This window comes from Mastigoproctus giganteus, chromosome 7, assembly GCF_048544385.1.
Source record: "Mastigoproctus giganteus isolate SK-2022 chromosome 7, ASM4854438v1, whole genome shotgun sequence".
Lineage (NCBI taxonomy): Eukaryota > Metazoa > Arthropoda > Arachnida > Uropygi > Thelyphonidae > Mastigoproctus > Mastigoproctus giganteus.
The window spans coordinates 82,207,788-82,233,993 of NC_143581.1; the positions used below are offsets into that span (position 1 = coordinate 82,207,788).

The 26,206-nt window shown below is 36.0% G+C and overlaps 1 protein-coding gene across 2 annotated transcripts in view; it reads right to left on the reverse strand.

Moving 5' to 3' along the window:
* The window catches only part of LOC150083032 (uncharacterized), a 379,196-nt gene that overhangs the window by 237,612 nt on the left and 115,378 nt on the right, over nucleotides 1-26,206 (reverse strand). The gene's annotated exons all lie outside the window — the stretch shown is intronic.

Below are 26,206 nucleotides of genomic sequence, written 5' to 3' on the forward strand. Positions count from 1 at the left end.
CATGTTATTATAAATAACCTTACTCTACTTTAATACAACTCAACGTTCCAATTTAAAGCTGCTATTTAAGTCCCAAAATTAAAACAGGCCATGAAAGGAAAACGAATGAATTCGATTCAAGAAATCCAATCGGGGACCACGGATCGCCTAAAAGCATTCGCAAGAATTTTCCGCTACAAATATAGTGATAGGCACGATGGAATAAGTGTGTAGCTTCGGAAGAAGATTATATTAAAACATTGCAACGTTTTGATCAAACAGAATGATCAAACAAACCTACATCTGGACAGACTCTAATGGATGGACCGGCTATTCCTGAACTATGCACTTCTAATTAATCAACTCGGAATCGATTGTCGCAGGCTTTTCTCCAGCAAATCCTACAGCAAAGAAATAGCCAACCTGATTAAAAACTCCTGAATGCTCACCACTCCAAACCATCGAATTTGTAATATTTCTAAATATTCTCTCTCATGATGTCAACAGCAGATTCAAATTTTCTATTTTGTTTATACAGTTCTGCTGATCATAATGGGGTTTGGGAAGTTGAATATGCCACAAACTGATCGATAATTATATTACCTATTGTTCTTCTCTTCCCATTTCTGTTCTTTTTGCTCTTGCATTGCATTGGTGCAAAGGCGATCTTAAGGTTTCCTCTTTTTGTTCTTAAGTGTGGCTTCTGGTAATTAGATTTGTCTGCTTAAAATTGTCCTCGAAATTATTACACTTTTGATGTTTTATAAAAAGAAATTTGTTGCGATATCAAATATGTAATATCACATGGTCAGAAATATAACAAAAGGTCATGCCAACGGACATGTTAAGAAAGAAATAAAAATTACTTTAGGTGCGGAGTCTTTTTTTCCGATTACAAGCTTATGAATGCTGCTTGATGTATGGAGGATGCAGCTCCAAACGCTTATTTTTCCTATATCGAGGAATGTACACCAGCGCACAAGAAGCATCAAAACTTTCTTATTCAGAGTGAAAAAGCACACACAGGAAATAAGATGAAAGTGGTATCAAACTTTCGCGAATAGCATATTCTTGGTGTTGTGAAGGGATGCTGGCTGTGAAGTAGTACGAAGTGAGGTACACATTTTGCCGTCGCCTTCTTTCTGAAGAGTTTCTTCCGAAATTGATGTTTCTTCTCTGTATCCACTGATCTGTTTCCTTTGGGAAAATGTTCTTTACATCAAAAATCCTACAATTTTTTGCCAAATGGAGAAAACAGCTTTTTTTCCCCATTTTTCTGATATTACATTAGTTAGGTACAAGGTTGGATTCAAGAGTACGAAGTGGAGCAGTTGCTCTAGGGGTCACAAGGCCTTTGCGAGCCCCTTCCCTCGGACTAATGAAATTACTCCAAGGAGGTAAGTTTCTAGCAATATATTGTGCTCGGAGCTCGCAATTATTTTGAAAAGTTATTACTCGTTGTACGCTTGAGATGATCCAGAGGATTCAGTTTGAAGAATTACTTCATTCTCTATATTCATCAAGACGCTAAGATGAGTGAATTTTACCATTTCTAGGTTGATTCGGTTGCGAGTGAATGACTCCAAGACAAGCCATATGAGAAATACAGTTCGATGCTGCTGTCAGCGCATTGCACGTAATGTCGAGAACAGAACGTTTTGTTCTGTCCATTCAGTATGTGTAAGGTCAGGCAAGGTGGATGTGGGCTAACCTCAATTTTGCACACTATGGGGTGGAGCATTATACTGTTGGAATCGAACGTGATTCAGTCCGTGTGGAACATCGAGCCGGAAAATGTTTATTTATTTATTTTTTAGAATCTCTTCATAAGAGTTTCCTACCACTATAGTGCCCTTGGGAAAATAAGGATTCGTCTATTGATATCCCAAAAAAACAGAAATCATCATTTTCTCCGCACTTTAGAACTTTTTGGCTGCAGTGACTCATTGTGTTTCCATTAGGTGGACTGATGCTGGATTGGGCAGTACAATCCATGCCTCTTCCATCGTTACAATCCAAGAAGAAAAAAAGATGCTCTTTATCACAGAACATTTTCTAGTTAACAAGTAGCTCACCAGTGGGGGGAACTCACCTCAGAACAAACCTTCGCAGCGGCTTTCACAGCTTTAGAAGAAAATGTGAAGGTTGTGGGTTCCTTCTAGACAATTATGCTGAAAACTTAGTCATTTCATTTTTGTATCTTGTGTATTTTTATGAGAAATAAATTTGGAGATTGTGGCTCGTATTACATCATACTGTGCTGGACAAAACCATTCCGAAACGCGTGTTGAAAGAGCCAACGTAAATGAAAGCTGGGGTAGGGAGGTACTATCAAATTAAGATGTTAATTCAGAAGAAGAAAAACAGAGAAGGATAATAAATAAAAAGAAGTAGTATTATCAGAAATTCCGGTTCCAGCGATTAACGACTATTTCCAATGCTAGTAACAGCATGTGTTTTTAGGGGATTGTTATTGAATTTCTTAAAATGGATATGAGGAAGTAGCCGGATATTAATATTTCTTATTCACTGTTTGTTTTTACTAATCGATATCTTTAAAAACATAAAATATTCAACCAAGTGTGCATTATATGTCAATGCAGCAAAGGCATTTGGGGGTCAGTATAACATGTTTGCAATTATATTATGGCATGTATTGTATGGTTAGTTTGTCTATATTCTGGACGAAAAACCAGGAAGTCTGTCAAGCGGAAAGGGTGAAAAATTCCATACACATACCGAGACCGACTAACTTGGCCACCACATGTATCTTCTGTGTTATCAAAAGATATAAAAGAAAAAGGCATTTAAAATTTTCAGTTTTAATTTACGTAATTTAACAGACCCATTTTTAATGGAGTTTATTTATAAAGAGCACTACTAGTCGACGGCTGTTTTGACTGTTACTTCTTTCTCAAAAGAGAGTAATGCCACACCGTGATTTTTCATGGTTCTTGATTTTAGCAATCTTGGAACTAATATGCTCTAAATTGCTTGTTTTTGAGCTTAGACACGCACTCTAGGCTACTCGGTTCTTATCCACTCATCTATGAAACGGCAATAACTCCCGAAACGGCAGCGTGAGCGATAGAACGCGTTACAAATAAATAGCATCACCTTCTCTAAGTGCTTCCTACTGGTAATTTGCATTACAAATAAGCAGTACAATTTGTAAGAACTACCTCAATACAACAGATCGATGCGGTGCCTTGTAAATACTCTTGACTTCACTCTGGACTGTAGTCAGCCGATCTCAGACGGAGAGGGTAGGTTTTTTTAATTTTTTCGCAAGTTATTTCGAGTTTTTCAGTTCGCACTTCATGAAAATCGCTCTGTGAGCAAACACACACACATACAGCCATAACACACAGGCTCAATTATGATGTAAGATGCTAATGCATCTTAAAAACAATCTCTATGTTTCTAGAAGCGCGTTTATCGATTTTTCTATTTGTATTTGCCCATTACTTTTCGAGCTTGGAATGGAACAGTACGATCCTGCGCAGTAAATTATTTTACGAAACTGTTCAGACATTTTTTTTCTAGTGTTTGTTTTTTTAAATTTCCTTGGATCACACCCGCTTAAAACATAGGCTATCCTTTCTCTTTTGATGGTTCAAATCTTAAGGTACATTGACACAACAGCTCAGATCGTAATTTTGCTGAATGAACTCAATTCTCTTTCTTAATTACTTTAATAATTTCCGAATAATTCAAGCCCTGAATTATCACAAATCCTGGACAGAGACCCGTTCATTATTTAGTGTCAGGAACTCTACTGTTGAGATCTACTCTCACGACAGTGCTTTCAGAGAGAAATGTAACTTCGGTTTGAAAGGACCAAATAAGATAAAAGTTTTAGACATTTCCAAGGACGAGTAAAGTATCAGTAGTTTCCAACGCTGCTTCTTAAAACCGGGACTTGAGATAGATCAATTTTTCCGCATGTATGTCATTCACTGGACATTTATTATTAAAGTAGCAATCGCTTTCATCTAACTCAGCTGTCAGTCGTGCATTTCCGTCATCCTCGTGAACAGACACTGTAGATAAATGTTCGTCCTCGCTGCCGTAACACAGGTTCCAGTGCTGTTTTTATTCTTTCACATTTTGGGATCTGTGTAGTTCTGAGAATAGCGCACAAACATTATAGGCTATACATCATGGAATGTTTGTTCATGAAAGATGTTTCTAAGATACGGTTCAGGTATTGGCTACCACGGATGTATTGATGCCTATCCTGGAGTTCTGATAACTTAGCACAGACTTCTTAAAGCTGTTTTTTTTTGCATCGGTTAAATAATCCTTCAGAGAACGAATCGCAAGTTTATGGTATTAAAAACTTCGCAGACAGTTCTGAAATAATTTTTAACAACCCTCGCGTGATGGTGGGATAAGAGAGAAATCTGTTTTAGAAAATACGCAGAGACTGTTCATCTAGAATAGAGCAAAATAAAAAGCCCACAAACTGCGGCGCGTAGGCTATAGGAAAAAGACGCAAAGTAACGGATATGCGGCTTCTTTTATAGCATTCTCTGATGTCGGAAGCTGCACCGCTGAGGTTGGTTTCCTTTTATTACTCTAAGCAACTGGGGTGGGGGGGAAATAACTTGTGAGAAAGAGAGGAGCGAAAGGAAATGTTTCTCTTGCTCGAGCATTGCACAATCTTCTCCCAGCTAGTGTGGGTGAGAGGTATCAAGTTGGGTACAGAAAGGGCGAGAAAATTACAGCACGCCAAACAAATGTATTATCAAGGGAACCTCTCTCTCAACTCCTTGCTTCATTTACTAGGACAAGATTAAAGCAGCATCGTGCTTCTTGGGCTGTTCTGTCAGGTATACTAAACAATTGGGATTCCAGCCACTTGTACTTGAATTGCGGGATTGTTTCCACAATACATTTAAATCCATTTGCTAGCGAGAAGTAACACGGTTCTGTAATCTCCCTCTGAATCGGGCATCGTAATTTCATTATCTTCCTACTGGAAATTAAATCTCCCAGATTGCTTGAAGAGATTCGTAGAGTAAGAACACACTCAGTAACACAGAAGATGGGAAAAGATATTAAAAAACTAAAAGAAATGAACAAATAGGAAAATGCAAAAACAAGAAAAGGATTTATTTTAACAGCGTATTTTGATTTTAAAATTAAAAATTACGATTAATATAAAGGTTAGAAATCAAGAAAGGGTTATTACAGCTTAGCCAAAAGTAAGTGAAGCCCTGGTGACAGAATATCATGTCCAAGTTCTTTTATATGCGGAATGAAAAATCCTGGAGAAGCTATACGCTTTCCCCTCTGAGAATGACAGAATCAATTCGCATTTAAATTCCACAGAAAGTTCCTCTCAGCATAAGCAGTTCTAATAAGAATCTTTTCCAAAATGAGAAAGAATCATGTTAACATACCATACTCGTATTAAATGCAATTGTAGAAAGAACTGCATTGCAATTTAAAGGGGGAAGTTTCCGTAAGATGGAGGAACCTACCATTTTCGGTCATTTCTGAATGAAATGGACAATCTGACAAAAACAAATACAATGAGATGAAATTCAGCGTCGACTTTCCTAGTCAAAAAACGCACGTGAAATTTTGGATCCTAGAGGACACAGGGTGGGGAATTGGGGAACCTTTTAGCTTAAGTGATTTCCATTAAATTCACTGAACTAGTTGATAGATAGGCTAAGAAAGCTAAAGATGAGATGGTGCTTGTAAAAGGGAAGGGAGGAAAGGAGAACGAAGAATACAGAATAATCCGCTTTTTATTGTACCTTTTTGATTAAACAGAAGGCTATAATATCATTAAAAAAAACTGCAGCCATTATCAACCCACTGCAGGATGGAAGCCTCCTCAACAATCCATAATCTGCCACGCTGGTCCAGTGCAGATCAACCGTATTTAGCAGTCAAGAGCTTAAACCACGGTCTACTCAAAGAGCGTGTGCTACTACACTCCCGCTGCTGACCACTGGGCTACGGAGGCCCGGGCATATCATAATGGATTTTTTTTTATTGAAATCCGTCTTTGGGTCTGGATTTTTGGTTTAGGATAAATTTATAACTCTACCATGGAAGCCCAACCTCTGGAGCAAGAGATACCAAACTATGCTACCGCAGAGACCCTGTTGTAGGTTTATTTAGTAAAATAGTTCTCTCTCTGGCATAGCTTGGTATCTCCTGAAGCACAGGTTGGTCTTCCCTGGTAGAGTTATAAACTTATACCAAAACTCCAGGCCCGAAGATGGATTCCAACACTAATTTGAAACGCAGCCAATTTATTACGTTGTCGGGACCGTTTTAGTCTATTGTAATAACTGTCCTCTCTTTCCAGTAAATTAAATATTTCAAGTGGTGCAATGTCTTTATTAAACATCCTTTATTGCTATTTATATTAACGCGTTTTAATAATTTAACTAAAGTTGACAGCAATTCGTCCATTTATTTATCAAATAATGCTTCACTAATCAGTTGAGAATGAATAACTTATATTAGGCTTTCTTCAAGATTTGATCTTCGAATATTAATAAACTCTTAGCTAAGTGCTGAATTGAATATTTTCCACAAAAATATTCACTGCGGACGGATATTTACTCAGTTTAAAGTTTTTTCTTTACCGATATCTAAAATTCGTTTTTTAAGGCTAAAGTAATAATTTACAAGGTTTTTGACTGAAATTCATACATACAATCATTCACACCAGTTCAGACAAAATTGTAATGGACAGTTCGAAGGAAAAAAAGAAGACAGACTGCCTCATTCATCATCAGAGATATATCACAGCACGGTACTTCTTTCGCTTTGTATTCCTTTGTTCGCTATTTCATAAATAATGCCCATATCGTGTATATTTCTCGTATTGAAAAAAACTTCACAAAAGATCTGCATCGGAAGAGCAATGTCCAGAGTCAGTTCATGACTATGTGACAGCAGAAACGGAATTCGTAACTACAAAACGAAGTAATTAAGAATCGTTAAAAGTCCACTTTGCAGTATAACATAAGCTGTTGGGACAACAGTCCAGCTTTCAACCCTGAAGTCTTCATTGAGTGCTTTGCCTCCATCCCTCTTCAGTAGCAGATATTAGGGAAGCAGGCAGCAAAGAGATGGTCATCCATTTTCAGATACGATTTCCACAAAAGCTTTAGCATTTTCATTCTCTTGTCTTTGAAAAAGTTTCAATAATTACAACTTCCCTGCTTCTGGAGAAGCAAGACCACCTTATTTCAGCAGATGGTCCAGTCTTCTTTTTACCTCTAAACAAATATCTTCTTATTTACAGGAGGAACATCGAACAATGATGTTGGGTATCCTCTAATATCATACTTTTCTGCTAGTTCAGTTTCAACAGTACGGTCTGTTTATCTAGTTGAATATTTGAATTTTTTTTCTTGTAGTTGCTGTTCAGCCTTAGAATATTCGGGTGATTAAACTTTGCAATGGCCACACCATGGTGCATAAAATTCAACTAGAACAGAGTCATTGAACTCTTGAACAGACAGCAGAATCAAAGTTTTCTTTAGTTAATATCATAACACTGCCCTCTCATGGTATATTCTGTTGCGCTCAATAAAATTAAACTAAGGAAAAGAAATATGAAGAGTACGCTATCCATTATTGGAAAGTTGCAGATTCTCACTAAATAAAATAGTGACCACAAGCTTTATGAAATAAGTTTTACGGATAGCGTAGAACATAAAGGTCTGTGGCATGGAAAAGCAATAACCCAAAACCAAAAATACAAAGTACAAAGCATCAGTCAAAAAATAAAATAAAATAAAACCAAGTTCACCCATCCTTACCCTCCAAGGATTTGTCTATTTCTTCCTTCAATTGATTCAACCCATCCACTTCCACAACAACAAATGGAAGCCTGTTCCACCAGCCGACTGAAGCCAAACTTCTGCAAATTTATCCTGCAACCATCCTTTCTGAACTTGAATTTATGAAATGGTAATAATTCATGATTTATAACAAAATAAGCCAACTCATCGACATGGAAATTTGTTACAAATATTGCTAAAATATTCTAAGTAAGCGCTGAAAATTTGAAATTGATCAGAACTCCTGTTCCTAATACTTAGAACATCTCGGGAACTAGGTGAAATTTTGGTAAAAATTAACATTTTCTTGTCGATTAATGCGAAAACATATTTTCATTTATGTAGAGTAGGGGATGGGAAACGAGGGCTGTGAAATCGTAAAAATGGACCTCAAATTTCCCCAAGAACGAACAGAATATAGATTGAAAATATGGCCTCAATCCGACTTTATACCCGAAATTTACTTTCATTTATATAAATAGATTTATGTGGTCGGAGAAAAAGGGGGGGGGGGGTTATGACTGACCTTAAAAGTCTTTCAGGGGACAACGAAACATTCACTGAAAATGTGATATCTATTGAACTTTTTCTTATTAATAATACGTCTAATCATCCAATAACACTCCTCCATTACAAGTTAGATAATGAACGCAGTAAATCACATTCCAGGCGTATTCTATTTTTCATTTTTTATTTTCAGTGATTAACTGAAATGAAAAGTAAATGCCGTTATCTTCTTTTGAATTAATTAATAAGATTATAACTTTATAGAACTCTTAAAATACTCTACAGTTTTACGTTAACTTTATCATTCAGTTTAATTACAACTGTATAATATTTAGTGCACAGACTATCTAAATCTAACAATACTGAATTAAACCTACATTTTCTCTATGACTCTTTTTTTCCATACAATTTTTAAGGAAAAAAGAAATAATAATTGTCAGATTTCTGTTTGGCCGATTTTAATGAAAGTGAGATGCTAAGTAATCTTTCTATAAGAACCAATTATTAAATTTCACATAGATCCATCCACTGTGAGTGGATTTGTTGCATGCAGACGGACAGACAGACATGGTTAAAATATTAGGCACTTATGTGCATATATGCTAACGCACCTAAAACTCCAATAATAAAATCACACATGAAAATATTAATGTTTCAGCTAATCACGCTGGTGATTCAACTGTTATCGTTATGGTTAAAATAACATGATTTACGATGTCAGTTATTCATTTGCGCAAATGCATAAATTACTTAATTTCGCATTTATAAAATGAACTTATTAAACTTGGATATTTCTTTTCGAATGATATATAATTTATCTTGGTAGATGCAAATATCGATGCCAATATCGTGACCAAACGTATTTGAGAACGGTTTTCATAACGTACCTTCTGTGATTAATACTTGTTACAACTTTTCCTTGAAGATCTGAATAATCCAACTTCCCGATCCATAGGAGAATACGTGAAAATGTGCTCTAGTTTCCTTAGTCACTCCTTACCTCTAGATGAATCCGTTCATGTTTAGAACTCGAATTTTCGACGCACCTTTATATCGCCCTTGCCAGATTTGCAAATGTTTCAATTAAAATGCTTAATAACATTTCTTTTAATAGTAGATCCACCTGAGTCAGGCACTCATAATAATATTAGTTACGTCTGTAGTAAATGCGATATAATTAGTCCCTGGCTTCTTTCCAGGGCGGATATAACGTAGCCTTGCCTTTGTTATTTATTGGTTATGGTACATTCAATAAAGATTTATTTATTGTAATCTCAAAATATCCAGCGATAATCATATACTGTAATAGTAACGCGTGCCCCTGTAAAAGCCGCTTCTCATTAATCACCGGGACTGCACAGAGAAGATTCATTCAACTTGGATTAAATCTATTAATTACATTACTTGAAAGGGGAACCAAACGCGGCGTATCGCTGTTAAAAGAGCATTCTTAAACCATATAATGAATAAGTTAATTTATTAATATGCTATATTTATACTACAGTTATTCATATCAATAGAATTGTACAGTATTGGCGACGTTTTGAGATTTCCCTGATGTCATCATGAGGCCCAAAGCATGTTCAGGTCTGTCTGGTCACCTCAATCGAAGAATATTATAATATTTAAGATATTCATCGACTGCCTTATCAATATGTGGAAAAGCATTACCATTCATGAATATGAATCCAAGTCCTGCAGCACTTCATTTAAGAATTAAAATTACAGAAATAAAATTCTGTGGCACCATTTTTCAGAGGTTCCACAATTCTTTTTTTTTTTTTTTTCTGTAATTTTTAACGGCCAAATGTCTTCTTCATTTCTGTGAAAAAGGGAAGCTCCATTTGCCGTCTTTTTACCAGAATGCCAAAAACAAAAAAAACAAATAAACAGGGTTTTAACTTAATTTTTGAACACCAGTGTTTGTGTTGGAAATTGTGATTAAGGGCTATTAGTATTCTTATTATTCTTAAGGACAGTCCTACATGTGTAAAATATCCTTTTCAGTATTAGGTGCAAGTTACTGATTAATTCACTAACCCTTAATCAATTTAATGTTTAATTCCGCATCATATGTAAAAGATCTGAGTTCCAGTTCTATCTATAAGGAAGAAACTTATAGGGGCTTTTTGTTTCGCATCGTGACCGAGTTAGCAATTCGTTTGAGTTTCACTGTTTATCAATAAAACATAGGACTTTCGTTCAATAAATGGACCACAGAACAGATACAATTTATAAATTAATTCTCTTTATATATGGCTTCGTAGTACAAGTTGAACAACTTGTTAAAGAGTATGAGCAATACTCTTCCTTAGTGAAGAGAAAAAAAACATAGCCCAACTGACTGTGATGAAAGCTCAAATATTCGCCCGAACACCAAGATAATCGAAACCCTAGTATTTTAATGAGGTGTAAAAGAGTACTAGTAAAACGATGGTGTTTGGTGCGAGATCATATCCAGTGATCCTGGAGGTAAATTCTTGTCTCGAAAATATCATATATATAGATGTCTATATCACCATTTTATGGCCTCCTGCCTTGCTTTTTTTGCAACAAGGTGGCCAGTTTTTTTTCTGTGACCCTTCACTACGTGTAATGGTAGATTCTCGATGTCTTCTAACTTCTTGATTTATGCTGGAATTATAAGGTTTAGTTCTATCACTCGTTGTTTTCTTCTTGTTTATTAATGATGTTCTTTCATTCAGTGGAAATAGTATATATAGTTTTACTGGTAGCAGTACTTCAATTTCTGCAAACCATGATCTCACAAGCAGCCACTACTTTTGCTAGTACCTACCCCAGTTCCTTATATAATCTGCAGATAGCTCATCTCGAGTGGGCAAGGAAAAATTTTAAACGCAATCCTAAAGCCCAGTTCTATCTTATTAGTCGTAAAAAAAGTCTACTATACACGCTCATCCTCACAAGCATTCAGGTGTCTCTTTCGCACTTTCGTTTTTGTCTTATTTTTCTTCTAAATATATACTACGTCAAAAATTGTAAATCCGTTCTTATCATGGAATATTGTCTCCACTTCGTCCGAGTTGACGCACACAAAATCTCATAAATTCCAAGACCTATATTCAAAACAGAAATGTACATAGTTGTAGGGGGTATGTCAAAGATATTTCGAATTTCTCACACGACAGAGCCATTGTTCTGCAAAGATAGCAATACATTATTAACGAACAAAAGAAATTCTGAAGATGGGAGAAAACTGGAAATCGTTCTGACTTCCTGATTAATGTCCAAAAGACGACGACCGATTTCATTAAGTATTCGCTTCTTAAGACCTCTGATAAGCCCTTCCTTCCAAATATTGTCAAGCATTGTTTCAGCCATCAACTTCCTTACCTCCACACAGTCATCCTTAATAAATCAATGATTGGTAATCTCCTAGACACCATGTTGGAAATCCAACAAATGTCTGACACAGTATTTGTCGATATTAAATCAGCTTTTGGGCATCTATTCCAGCTGTAATTATTATCCTGAAACCTACTTCAATATCTGTTTATCCCGAATGGAATTCATCAACCCAGACACTTTCAGTTACTCAAAGGATTTGCATAAGCATTACCGTGCCACTCGGAGGGATGCTCTTTATCACCATCTTTGCAGCCAGCGCATGAATCTTTTATTCTCCTCTGAAATCTTCGGTCTTGCGCTGACGATCTGAAACCTAATTTGCACGCAAAACCCCTCTGAAGTTCCTATGATTATTGAAGGGAATATCTGATGATTACTAAAGCGCTCACATCAAATCCACCTGATTGAGAAATAAATCAGCAAAACCAGCTCGGCTTAGCTATACCAAAATAAGATTCAGAATAACGCCATTGTAAAAGTAGGCGACACGTGAATTAGGAAAGTCAGATCCCACACTGACCTGGGACGATCTGCCGTTATGCGAAAACAAAGAGCCTGAGCTATAACGTGGAACATCGGAAGACGCTTGTTGGAACTTATAACACTACTCATGCAGTTCAATATATCCTAAAATGCTTCACGACTACATTATTTGGGCATCTGCCCTTTCCATTCAACTTAAAAAATCTTTTCAGATTTGAGTATTTGGATCGAGGAGACTTAATGAGATTTAAGTTCATTTCCAAGTTAATTGTTTATTCTGATATCAGTGTCATGGAAACAGCTAATGATGGCCTGGAATATTCATACATTGGCTAGATTTAGCTCACAGATGTCAAGACAATTCTTATGAGAGTAACAGTAGATCCCAAAGTTCCCTGATATTACTTCTACTAGAAGTAAACTCGTTCTTTCCTCTTCCTTAAGTCGATTATCACTGATAATGTTTTATTTTCTTTTGACCACCAATACGAAAAAAACTCAGAATCATTTCTCTCCTGCATTTAAGTAAATGGCACCTTGAGCAGTTATCCGTGTTAATTTCTCGCTGCAAATCTGCCTAATTTAAGCTGATATTTTTTATTAAATATCTCGCAAGATTGTGTTTTATGTTTTCCAACAATATCCTTGATATCTGCAGCGCCTTAGGGGGTTGATTCTGACAAATTCGATCTGGAGAAAGCCTATCAACTCAGATTCTCTCTCAGGCCATCTCCCATTATTCAACTCTGCCCATTTATGACCCTTCTAGGACCGGCTTGTGAACTCAAGCCCGGCGTAATGTTAATATGTATCTAGTGTCAAAATGCCAATTAATATAAACTAATATCAATCAATGCAGAATGTAACCCCCGCACCCTTCCAGCCTTGAGATTGTCTAGGGCTGTCTGTTACTCATGCGAATAAACCGATTTTAATAATTATAATACATCATCCAACACAGATCAACAGAATCATCCCATAAACGAACCTCACACGAGATTGCAAAATTAATAATTAAAACAGCGCTGATGAAGAATGCTCATATCATTGTGATAAGATGGTATCCTCCTAAATTAGAGTGATGCATTTCGGATCATTTTATTATATTTTAATAATCTCTTTCAAGACGTAAAAGAAATGTTTAAAGATGAGAGCAGAACCTCTCAAAATCTCACATTCGCAAACACAGTATTCGTCATTATCATTGGCATACGTCAAATAAAAAAGAAGGATCACCAATTTGCATATACAACGCGTTTTACAAGAGGGATGGCGTGAAATATTGACATTTAAAGCGAGAAAGGACATGATTTATTATCTCTGCACATGTTTCCCGTTAATCTGTCTACCGAGTGCTTCAGACCTTAACGATGCAACGAAAACTACAGACAGTAATGCAATTAAGTTATGTAAATGCATATATTTATCCCATTTCTATATATTTAACCTAACTTAGCGTGGTACCTTCAGTACGTATGCGGCTTCGTACTAAGTAAACACAAAGGTAAACAGACTCTATTAAATAACTGTAATTAATATTCCAGTAGCGCTTTCAGTGGAATGGAATAGAATGCACATACGGATGTCTGACAATATCTACAGCGTGTTATTTATCCGAACAGCTACAAAGATATTGCGAATATCCATTAGAGAGAATGACAGTGGTTGGTGAAGATTTAATGGCTCGCGATTTCGGTGTCAGCGGGCTAAGAAAAGTGAACCGGGTAGAGTAAAGATGGAGAATTACGTTATTTCTTTATGAATGGGTTTCTTTTATTAGGAACTAATCGACATGAACTGCATTAAACAACAAATGAAAAATTTAACTCCATTTTTGGCTGACTATGATTTTAGATATGCTGGTTATGAGTGTGGCACTTTATATCACCACATTCGTGGTTTTCCATAATCTAAAAAACGAACACATTTCCAAGGAAATATACTACATCTGTGTTTATCTAACTTAGGGACCATCTCTTTGCTAAACGAAGTCCATAATCATCTACGAAAACAGCTAACAAATCATTGGGTATAACAGCTACCCAAGAAGCTAAACTAGGAGATTAAAGCCCTTTTTTGTGATCATCACACCTTCATCGACAACTCTCCTCTATCATCTAAATGTCTTGTTGGAGATTTCCACGTTCTTCACTCAGGTCACTTAAATATGGTATGAAAAAGGTTCCTAATGCGAATACAAATAGTGTAGTTTTTGGTAAGTTTCCTATCAGTCTTCTGTACTGTTAAATTAAAATTTCAACCAGCGCTCTTTGTAGTTTCTGTTCATCTTGTTACCTAGAAAAAATGTACCAAAAGCCTAAATAACCTGCGAGGAATTTATTTGAACAGCAATTTGTCTCCTAAGCCTTTATATCCTAGCATCAGCCTCTTAACCTGTGCTCCAATGCAATGCCATCTTCCCCTTTTACTGCGGACAAATTTTGAGGCATTGATGGTGTGACAGAAAGAATCACTTTGAGTATCCAAAACTTTGACAAACTGCTTAACAGCTTTAATTTATTGGAAAGTAAACCGTTTTTCATAATTCGAAATGAACCAACGACCTTACAACCCAAGAAACAATCTTAGTATCATAAAATCTCCGCAGACATCCAATTTGCAGATATCATAGTTTAATTTTTCAAACAAATACTTCATACTTTCACTTTATATGAATTGAGCTACAGGAACCGATAGAAATTTATTCCCTTGGACGTTGTCCAAGTACCACAATAGTACTTACCACTTTTCAATGAACTGTCAATGAATAAACGCCATTCTGCATGAGTCATGAGTGTTAACTTCTTCAATCGGACATTCACAATTTGAGAAGTGGTAAAAATAAGAACCTATCTGCAAGAAATCTACCTGCAAGAAGGTAGATTTCTTGCAACTGGCATCCAAGGCGAAATATCAAAAGAACTCACTAAATCTAGTTACTGGATTTGGTCAGACCAAAGTCCTCGAGGGTTGAGTATAGGATTGTTGATAAAACGCACAATGTAGATAAATTAAATTAATATTAATACCCCGGAGAGTTCACATAAGATCAGGAGTTCATAAGATAGAGCGAGTACAAGAAAATACTCTTATTTAGCATTCACGCGGGCTTGGACAACGTTCAACTCAAATGAGTGGCACAACTGTACTCTCGCGTTTTAAACTCGGCTATGGAAGCCTCAAGTCTTTAAAACTCAACCGTAGATATTCATTACTGAGTCAAAAATTGCGCCTGAACTGTGGGCACTTAGGTTAGAAGTCTAATACTCTACTGACTGAGGATCACTTCGAATGTCTCTTGAGATGGGGTGTGGATTTCAGCTGGTGCTTTTTCCATCGATTACATGCTTAATCAGACTGGGTATACTTTTACCCTCTTAAATCTATTTAGGCTGTCCATGGCACACCTTCAGTGCGATCTTAGAATTTAATTGGTCCCAGAAATTGATAGTCTACTAAATGATTGTATTTTTATCCAGTGCAGATCAATATACTGAGGTAATTCCGCATATGAATGCTGCTTACCCATAAATCTCGTTGTCTTCTGACCCGTCTGAAGCAGATATGTTTAAATGTAATGCGATTTTTGGGATGCTAAGTATACTGGATTTGCCTAAAACTGAATATTCTAAGTGATTAGAATATTTGTACGTGTGTTTAAACGTACAAAAGTGGCTACCCGATTTAGTTGATACGAAATATCTTTTCTCTGCATCAGATACTGAAATATTAATAACGCCTTTTTTCATTTAGTATACCAATTTCTAATTGTGTAAAATGTCTTGTTATTATAAATATTTTACTGTCTTATTTCAGTGGGGACTGACTCAGAAATGGGTTGGTTTACATCGACGTTTTTTATGATGATCCGTAAAAAGTGAGTACGCAAAATCTTTGATAATGTTAATGTGATAAACAATAGATTCAAGGATTATTCTCCTGGACTGGAGAGGTGTAGGTGCCAACGCTTCCACAGTCCTCAAGGAAGGAGGATAAAGAAGTTGCGGACAATTACAGATCGACGAATTTGGCTTTTTGGTTGGTAAAACTATGGTTTAAGATGCAATATATGACCATTTCTACAATAATGACATCTTAAGTGGTTCTCGGCACAGTTTTGTGAATTGAAAATCTTGCCCTCACAAACTGATAAATCACTATGACGAGGTCAGTTGGCAGTTGGATGCATTAAACAAATTTGATATATGTCTGAATTTTGAAATTCAGTCTGGCTTTTGAAACTTATGTCATGAGAAGTTATTGTATTCATTACAGTAGATTGCGATAGCAAAGAAAATCCCTCGGTGAATTATAGGTTGACTGAAGGACAGGAGACAGAAGGTGGTCATAAATTAGTATTCTTTAGAGTAGACTGGAGTAGTAAACGATATATCTCGGGGATCAGTGCTCGGTCCTCCCTTGTTGTCTTCCTAAATGATATTGATGAGGGAAGATGTGAAAGCCATTAAAATTGGCTGATAATTTAAAGGGTGGTAGGGGGTTAAGGATCAGAGCGGACCGACGAAAGGATTTGGACAGACTAAAATATGGTTTTAAAAATGGCAGCTAAGTTTAATTCTACCAATTCCAAGGTATTTAACTTGTAACAGAAATCCAGAAATATTTTATAGACTTCAGGAAAGAGGAAATAAGGGAAGTTCAGGATATAAAGACTTGCGCACGCACACAATACCATGTACAGGCACAATATAGTCCTAGTCGCTGATATGCCTAAAGCCCAATAACAGAAGAGTTATACAAAAACTTTTCTCTATATAAGACAATGGTGAAAACTATAGTTGAAGTACTGCATACATGCCTGAAGTCCGCATCAAAAGAAAGATGTAAAATTTCTATATAAGGTGCAAAGAAGAGCCAGTGGGGTAAGCATTAATTCTCTCTAAGGTGTAAACTGCAGAGCTTAGCAATTAGACAAATCGGAGGGAGGGGCGTTATTTGAAGTATATTAAGTCCCTGAAGGGAGGTTAGTAAAACGAATTAGGGTGAAAATTCGAAGTGACGAGTAAAACAAGAACCAGAGAACACATACCTCACTTTATCTTTAATAAAAGTAAAATCTCAGGGAGCACCAGAAGACTAAATCGTATGAAATTTTATCTTCAGCAAGCTTTTTGGAACATTGGAATCCAGAAATTGCCTGGAAGGCTGAAGGGAGCTTGGAAAAATTCACGGAGGAATTGGATGGGGGCACTTTCTTCATGATGGGAATAATATGAGAAAGTTTTTATAGCAGATGTCTAATTTAGACAAGCCTGCACTCAGCACAGATGTGTGCCCCTGATATTCTTAATATTCGTGGTCGAATCGGGTGATGTGTTATCAAATAGCTAATAGATTTAATTAATCTCAATACAATAACCAAATTTCAAATTGTGAGAATTTTTCAGTTATAATAACAATTAAGATAAAAATTACTGAATAGATATTATAGCTATAATTACGTATAAATGTGACAGTGGTGTTTAAACGTACAAAAAGAAAAAAAAACAAATATCCTCATTGTTCTTTTTGTTTTAATTCAAGACACTCTCTCTCTCTCTTTTTTTCTCTAAAAGATATTTAAGCATTCTCAGAATGATAGCACATACTCATCTAACCTCTTATTACAAGTATAATTCTGGTTTCCAGTTCCACAAGCGTTCGTTCAGTGTCCCCACGCACACCAATGAGGAAAGATACCTTCCAGCTTGTCTTTACTCTTCATGAATGGTCTTATCTCATATTATAATTTATTGTAGGTCTTATGCAAGGTTCAGAGTGAATTCTACTCCGCACAGAGCAACAAATCACTTCCCAATAGTAGCCAATGTACATTACTTTTCGAGGCAGCAGCAGCTTATTTCAATAGAACATAAGACCATCATAGATGTGAAATACTACTTTAAATTGCTGCGCCAGGTGTCAGGACAGTCGCTGAAAGGATTTTTGTTGACAACAAGAAACGGACAGGAAGGTTACAAAGAAAACATTTTCCTTTGGAGGTAATAGCATGTGGGACTTTGTGGGTGATCGTAAAGTAAAATGAGCATCGTGAGGCTGTTGGAAGATGAAGGAAAACCCACGATAATAGACAGTGATGGATGGGATGCAGAGCCTCAATAATGGCAGCAGTGGCTACAGCATGTGTTTGGTATGACTTGTCATTCGCTTGTCCTTTATTATGTAGGGACTTATCCATTTATCCATCCGTTAGTCTATCTATCTATCTTATTTTATCTGCCATTCATCTATCTATTTTTTATCTTATCATGTTTCGATCTCTTTAACCATTACCTATATTAATTCTACGTAATTACGCTTACCTTTCGTCCCCTCAGTCCCTCTTATAGCCTGCTCTATTCTACCTTAACTAGCTCAGCGAAAACCCAAGAAAAAAATCGTCCTAGCCGCTGATGCAGGTTTTCCAAAGAATCAATTCTACAAAGGTCATTTTTCACCACTAAAAAAAAATACAAATTGTGAACAAAATGAGATCATGTTTCCCCTTTCTTTCTTGTAATACAAAAACGGTTATTTTTTTATTAAAATTCAGGAAGTAAGGAGTCCAGTTTCCTCCAGAGTCATTTATGGTCTGAAGATGGGGTTCAGAAAGAATCCTGAAACGTCACCTGCTAACAAATTAACGTAGTATTCAGCTTGTGTTATATATGAGTTTAAAAAATCTATTTATTAAGAATTTTCACGTGGTATAATAGTGGTCTTTCTCTAGTGAGAGCATGATGGCAACCAAAAATGACATATACACCAACTGCATTTAAAATGCATGCATTACAAGTCCCTATCGGTCTTAGCGCCCGTCCATTTCGTATATTTATCTTATCTGCTATCTTTCTGAACTTATTTATCATCTCTTTAAAAATATATTTATATTCGTACGCTCTGTTTATTTATCTACCTTTTTCCGATGCTCATTTTCCATTTATTTATCAATCTAATCCCACTTAAGTGATTAATTACTACGGCCTGAATTAGTTATGAAGTAAAATAATCAGTGAAATAATAAGTTACTCCTGTTGATTCCTGTTAATCTTGTTTCACTAATGGAGAATGTAAAGAGAACAAGATATGTCCAGCGAAATAAACAGAAAACTCGTATATGGAATACAATAAAGATCAGTCATTTATTAAAACTTCTAATCCACTTTTAAACAAGTTGAAATAGTCCATTACACCACTTGCCAGAAGCGGCTGAAGAGTAAAGAGAGAGAGAAAAAGTTCTTTAATAGAAAAACGATTCTGATCTTTTACCAATTCCCAAGTTTCCAAAAAAATCTCCAAGCGTACTGAGAAAGCATTAAAAGATTAGAATAGGGGGGTGAAAGAGAGATTGCCTTATATCTGCAGTTGCAACGGGGGGTTTACTAATGGAAACTAGCTGCAATCCCATTAAAATTAAATTAAAAGTGAACTAGAAGGCCATTTCTGATGGGACACTTAAATGCAGAACAAAGTTAATTGAGCTAAAGCAAACTGCTTACCATATTTCGCTTATCTTTGCTATACGGAGCTGAACAACTCATTTCGAAACGGATTAAAATTGGAATTTTAATGGAATAGGGTTGAAATGAATTTTTCTGGACATTTCCAAAATTAAAAGTATAAACAAATGCATTTTAGCAGAGCATGCTGCAAGATGCGATCAAAAAAAAAATTCAAATGGACCTCTGCATTATGAATTTTCATCCTATAGCTGAAGAGAGGAATTAATTTACACTAAAAATTCGTGTAAGTAGATGAGTCCAGGATACCGGTTGAGTAGGACGCTATCCGCACTTTTATTTCACCTCAGAGGTGAAATAAAAGTGTGGATAGCGTCATGCGCATTATCATGTATAACATGCTATACATGATAATGCTCAATATGCTTAGAGAGATGTTTCTGAAAACTTGGGAATTGATAAAAGATCAGAATTGTTTTTCCATTAAAGCATTTTTTTTTTGTACTTTCACCTGAATTTCCGGAAGAAACAGACATGCAACCCTCACCCTGAGGCCAACTAACTTAGCCTTACGAAAAAGCCCATAAAATCCCTCGCGTCACTGGCGGGATTTGAACTCGGATCTATTCTAGTCGGTGTGGGTTCAAATTACTGGGTTGCCCGCGAGGGCTAGCAACTTTATATCAATTTTAACTGCCTTAAGGCCACCATCTTGGAAGGGTCTGGCCATACCCTGCCAAGATGGTGGCCTTAAAGCAGTTAAAAGTTGACATAGTCATACGGATGTTACATGATAATATAAAGTTGACTAGAGACTAATCTCTTGTTGGTTCTTCCCTAGAAAATTCCATTATTAGAAGAGCAACCAAAATTAAACTAGTGCAATGGCAAGCCAATGGATGCATATTCAGACTTGCATGGAGAAGTAATACTTTCCAAAGAGAGTACGTGCAATATACTTAAAATAGCCATTTAATACAAATCAGCAGTGATCTTTGACATTTAGCTGACCAAGTGCTTCTTTAGATAGTATTTCTGTAAAAGGATACGGAAGAGGTAACACTCATAATTAGATATTAGAAGATCAAATCCTTTTGATATGATTTTGACTTATGTCAAAAGAAGAACTGAATACGAGGTATAGACATCGCTATTATGCTGTGCTGGGTCATATCTGAAGGATTTTATACATGTGTAGCATTGACAAAGATATTTATGCATTACCAGGCATCGTTTGGGGGGGCTTCAGGAACGATACTTAAACCCCAACGAAGTCTTTGTACTATTAACTCGAAGAAAGACGTAACTTTATAGTGCAAGTATCCTCGCTGTGTGTACAAATTTCAGGCTATTTGCTCTTTTGTAGTCAACGTAAAATAAATAATTTATTAAATAGTAGCTTGTCTGTAACCCAAAGAAAAATTTAGGTTCTTAATGTAAGTCCAAAATGATGTTATTGTCAATTCTAAAAACTATTACTCCTCTGTATTTTAAGCAATTTCATAAACAATTTATTTAGTAAAAAGAAATCATTCTACTCAATGTCGTTCTTTTGCACACGCTTGATCATTATACGGGTACTTAAAAACAAGAGTTAAGTTAGTGGCGCCATCTATGACCGCTTCATTGTGTGATTGCATCTGCTTTAGGCGAAAACAATTATCCATTGAAATGGAATATTTTCTCATACAAAATAACGTGGATGAATAAAGTTCAGTTGATTGAACGAATAAAGTTCAATCGACTGAACCGAGAATTAAATTACCAATAACGATGAACACTGAAGGCCACGGTTATTAATCGGAAGTGTGTTTGTTACTCCATTGGTCAATTTTAATTATTTCTGGATGCTGAATAACTACACATACTCACATACAAAAATGTATGCGGAAATAATCATTCAAAAGTCATCTATAATTATGTTTTCTTTTTAAATTTCATTCGAAGCAATAATAATGATGTCGATGCAACTTTAGATTAAGCGCCGTATTTAATAATGTAGCCATTTAAACTGTATTTGCGCTTAAAAGAGTAATAAATAAAAATTATAATAAGAGAAATATTCGGAGTGTTTTAACCGTGTTCCTAAGCGCATATTATTTGTGAAGTTATTGCTGGATTAATTTTTCCTCCCTAGATGGCGTAACCAGCCCAATGAAAATGAACAACCCAACAGAATCTGAACACATTTGATAGACAAAATCCTCTGGTTTTATGTGGTCATTGTAGAGTAAATGCTGATCGGTATTATTTATTTGTTCTAAAATAATTTTGTAATGGGTAATCAGAGTTCAAATACTGTATATTCTGAACCCGTCCAGGAAGTTTAATAATAAGAAAATGATAGTGAGCTTCAACGTTGCGAGCAAAGTTTCCTCAGTAAAAACTACGAAGAGAAATGAGCCAAGTAATGGAAATATATTACAGAAACTTGAAGAAAACAATATTGCACATCATGCTGCACTCAGTCAGTGCACGTAACTTTTATTCCTGGGTGTCCTTTCTTCGGGATAATTAATCAAATCATCCATTAACTGGTAAAGTATATTTTATTTTTAAGCGCATTGCAGTGGATGGATTTTCATGAATTTTTTTTTAAATGGGCCTTTAGCACATATTCCTATATTAAATGCAATTTTAATGAGTATTTTTAGTTTTAAGAGTGTGCGTGCTTCGCGTGTACTGTAATGTAAGTCGCGTGAACGTGGTATTGCTTATGAAGAGATGATATACGAGTGTGCGTGCGCGTGTGAATTGTGTACAGTTGTTATTGAACAGAACAGTTACATTTAGAGAATGTAAAAGTATAAAAAGTTTTATTAACTGCTATACAGTTACAAATTATAATTAATAAGGAGATGAGTATATTTAATTTTCACTTCTTTTAAGAACAAAAATAAAATTTAAGAAAAAATTCGAACGTTCCTAAAATGTGAGGCACTGCGTACATTAACTAACTTTCTTTTCTTTTTTATTTTACCAATAAATTAAACATTTATTGGTAAAATGTTTCAGGATCGGAATATGCGTGGTATGTGCTGGCTTTATCACTAAATCTTAAGCCAAAACGTCAAGTTTATCTTGAAAAGCCAGCAGTTTTCTTTTCTTGAAACTGATCAGAAGAGGACAAGGTCATTCAACGGAGAAATAACTAGATTAATGCAGAAGCGGTTCGGGGGAAGGGGGACTAAAGCAGTTTTCCGGGCAAATATTAATCTTTAATCATCATATGGCAGTAAAAAGAAGTCTCCACATTATTCTGACCATAAATGGGAGCCTATAGCCCCTTAGTTCCTGCCTAAGATATACATATATATTATAATATATGACATAAGTATTATACATAATTATATCTATGAAAGATGAAGTATTCTGTGGGTTGAAATAGTAAGGGAATTATATCATTTGAATACAATATGCTCTAAATGTTTGTATTATTGGTAGTATCGAACCGAAGCTTCGGTCTGGCTTTCGCTTTGAAGCTTACTTTTATGGATAAGCGTGTTGGCTACAAGTTTTACAAGCAACAAATGACATACGTGTGATTGATGATCTGTTAGACACAAATAACGTTGTCTGTACACCAAGTACACACTAACCTTACAGCTTTTAGTGGTTTGTCGGCTTTAAATTTAACTTTTTTTCTCTATGAAGGATCAATTGATCTACCATCTAGGACTCCTACATGAATTAGACTTAATGTAAGAGTGAAACAAGGAATTGTGTGTGTGTGTGTGTGCAAACGACAGAAATAAGGAAAGGTTTTGTAGTTCATGTTCAGTATTCGAAAACAGAAACCAGAGGAGGGCACGGCTATGCGTTAATGCAATGATTCATCTATTGGGACATGAACTACAAAATTAAGTGCGAAAGAAAACGACAGAATACTGAAGAGTCAAAATTTCGTCCGCTACTAAAATCTATATTTACATATACGAGTCATGAATAAAGGGTGAATTCCTGTGATATGATAAGCCAGGAATTCGCTGTTAAATATAAGATATTTTATGGGTGTTGTTGTAGTAGGTAGCTGCCTGAAAGTCGGCGATACGATCCTTGAATTTAGTTGACCAAATTTTGCAAAATAATGAATAAAATGACAATAAGACAAAACGTCCTGTCACTATCACCGTTGCTGTTCCGCTTCCAAAAACAAATAAGGCCAAATTCACTGGAAAGGTTTGAAATCTCAAAAGCAGTTGCTCTTGACGTTTAAAAGGCTTTTGATCGTGTTTGGCATAAAGGTCTTCTAGACAAGTTTCCATCTTATTGTTTGCTCACTGTTTTTTGTAATTGGATAACCAGCATTGTCTCTGATTGCTCACTGCGGTTATGGTATATGGCTCTCTGTCTTCAAACTTCTCTACTAATGCTGGTATTCCCCAAAGTTCAGCTCTTTCAACCACTCTTTTCCTGCTGTTTATTAATGATCTCCTGCCACTGACCATAAATCCTATCGATAGTTTTGCTGATGATAGCACACACTACATTCCACTTTCCAGCTTGAGAAACATTGCCCTGCACAAACAACTTCAACTTCTCGAATATCCACTACAATTCCTTAAATGCAGATCTCCAGGTAATTCTCTAGTGAGGCAAAGATAATTTAGTTGATTTCAATCCTTCTAAAACTCAGTCCTGTTTTGTATCTCTCAAAAAAGGTTTCTTCTACTCCTATGCTTATCTCGATGACATCCGATCTCTAGGCAAGATGATACATCTCTATTGGGGGTTACTCTGACTTCTAATCATTCTTAGCAAATTACAAATATTGCTTCCTCTGCATCTAAAAAAACTGGATTTTCTCTTTCGCTCTCGGCGTTTCTTTTCTCCCAAACAGCTATTCACTCTGTACAAATCGCAAATCCGCCCTACCATGGAATATTGTTCCCACATCTGGGACGGTGCTCTCAAAACCTCTCTCTGGCTTCTAGATTCCATTCAGAAGAGGGCAGTTAGGTTAATTAAAGACCCATCTCTAAAAAAAAAACTCTCCACTCTCGGTCTCTGCTCCACTGCACGCATTTTCTATAGATACTTCCATGGGCACTGTTCGTCTAAATTGACTTCTATAATTCCCACTCTCTCTTCCAAAGCATTCCGAACACTTGCCACAACCAGTTAAGATCCTTTTTACTGTCCAATTTCAAACTCACAGGACCAACTTTTCTTCTTCCTCATTTATTCTTCCAACTACGTTTTCTGGAACAACCTCCCTTTATACGTATTTCCTGAAAATGACAATATACAGAAATTCAAGCCAACAAATATCTTCTTTCATTTTCAAGAGCACTTTTCATTTCATTTTCATTTCCATGCACGGTACTAAATACACGTGCCTTGAGAGACCGGGGTTCAAGCCCGTGACTGCTGAATATGGTGCTGTTTCTTGTATTCTGTCTATCTTGTGAACTCCTCTGACCATCCCGGTGTATAAACAGAAAATTTATTTATTTTATTTAAATAGTATAGGTTGTAATACCTCTCGTGCTTGTTTTCATAAACCAAAAAAGTGTAATGATTTTTCTTTTATTCCATATCAGAAAGTATTCTACGAGTGATCGATTTGAACTCAAGGCTATACACCGGAGAGATAAAATTTTTGGAAAGTTTTTTTTTATTCAAATTATGCAAAAAAAAAAAAAAAGAAACATTCAATCAAGAAAAATGTGAAACAAACAGGCAGCAGTGCTCTTCTGTGTTATTCTGGAAGGTGCTAATTTTAATGCTATTCATAAATATCCCTTCCTTAAACTAAATATTTTTCATATTTCTTTTATCTGAAATGCGGATGATTATCATGTGAGGACCATCTGTGACACCTTACCCTCAACACCCTGTCCACTATCCCATCTGTATCAAACACTTTAATACGTAACTTGATGTGATACAAACAGTCTCTAATCGATGGATTCATTTTCCGAGGTATCAGAACACCATAAACACAAACGGTTACATCCTAGTGCTAAAGAAAACAGCAATCCATTGTTTTTCTTTACTGAGTTGTTTTCTCCAGCTACGGGCGTTTATATATAGAGCCAAAAGAGGTCAGGTTCTCGTCCATTATTTCAAAATACTTTATAATCTTGTTTCACAATACACAACATAAATTTCCGAGCTTATCCATGACATTTCCTATTTATCAGCTGATCCTTATTAGAAATATGACCTCCGTCAAAATTTATGGAACACCGATGGGGTGTATCTTAGGAGCTGGAAAAGATCTTGTGAATAAAACTGATAGCGAAGTATACCTTACTAAGGTTGCTATCTTAACGATATCAGAGGAGCTATTTAACTGACAAATTGCTTAACATTAGTCTATGACCACGATTATTCCACTCCCTAGCTATATTGGCCATTTACACATGCCCTTTGGCTGGTGTTCTAAGGCTTCTTTATGGCAGCCCTCTTTTATTCTGTTGTTCACGAAGTAGTGGATTTCTTTATCTGCGGTTTCATTCTCAGCTTGAAAGCTTTAAATCACCGGTACAATCGTGATGTATCAGCGATCTCCTCACTGCTTATCTATGATGGGATGTCACGTCAGGAATAGATGTAGGCGGGTGTCCTGAAAATTGTCTAATA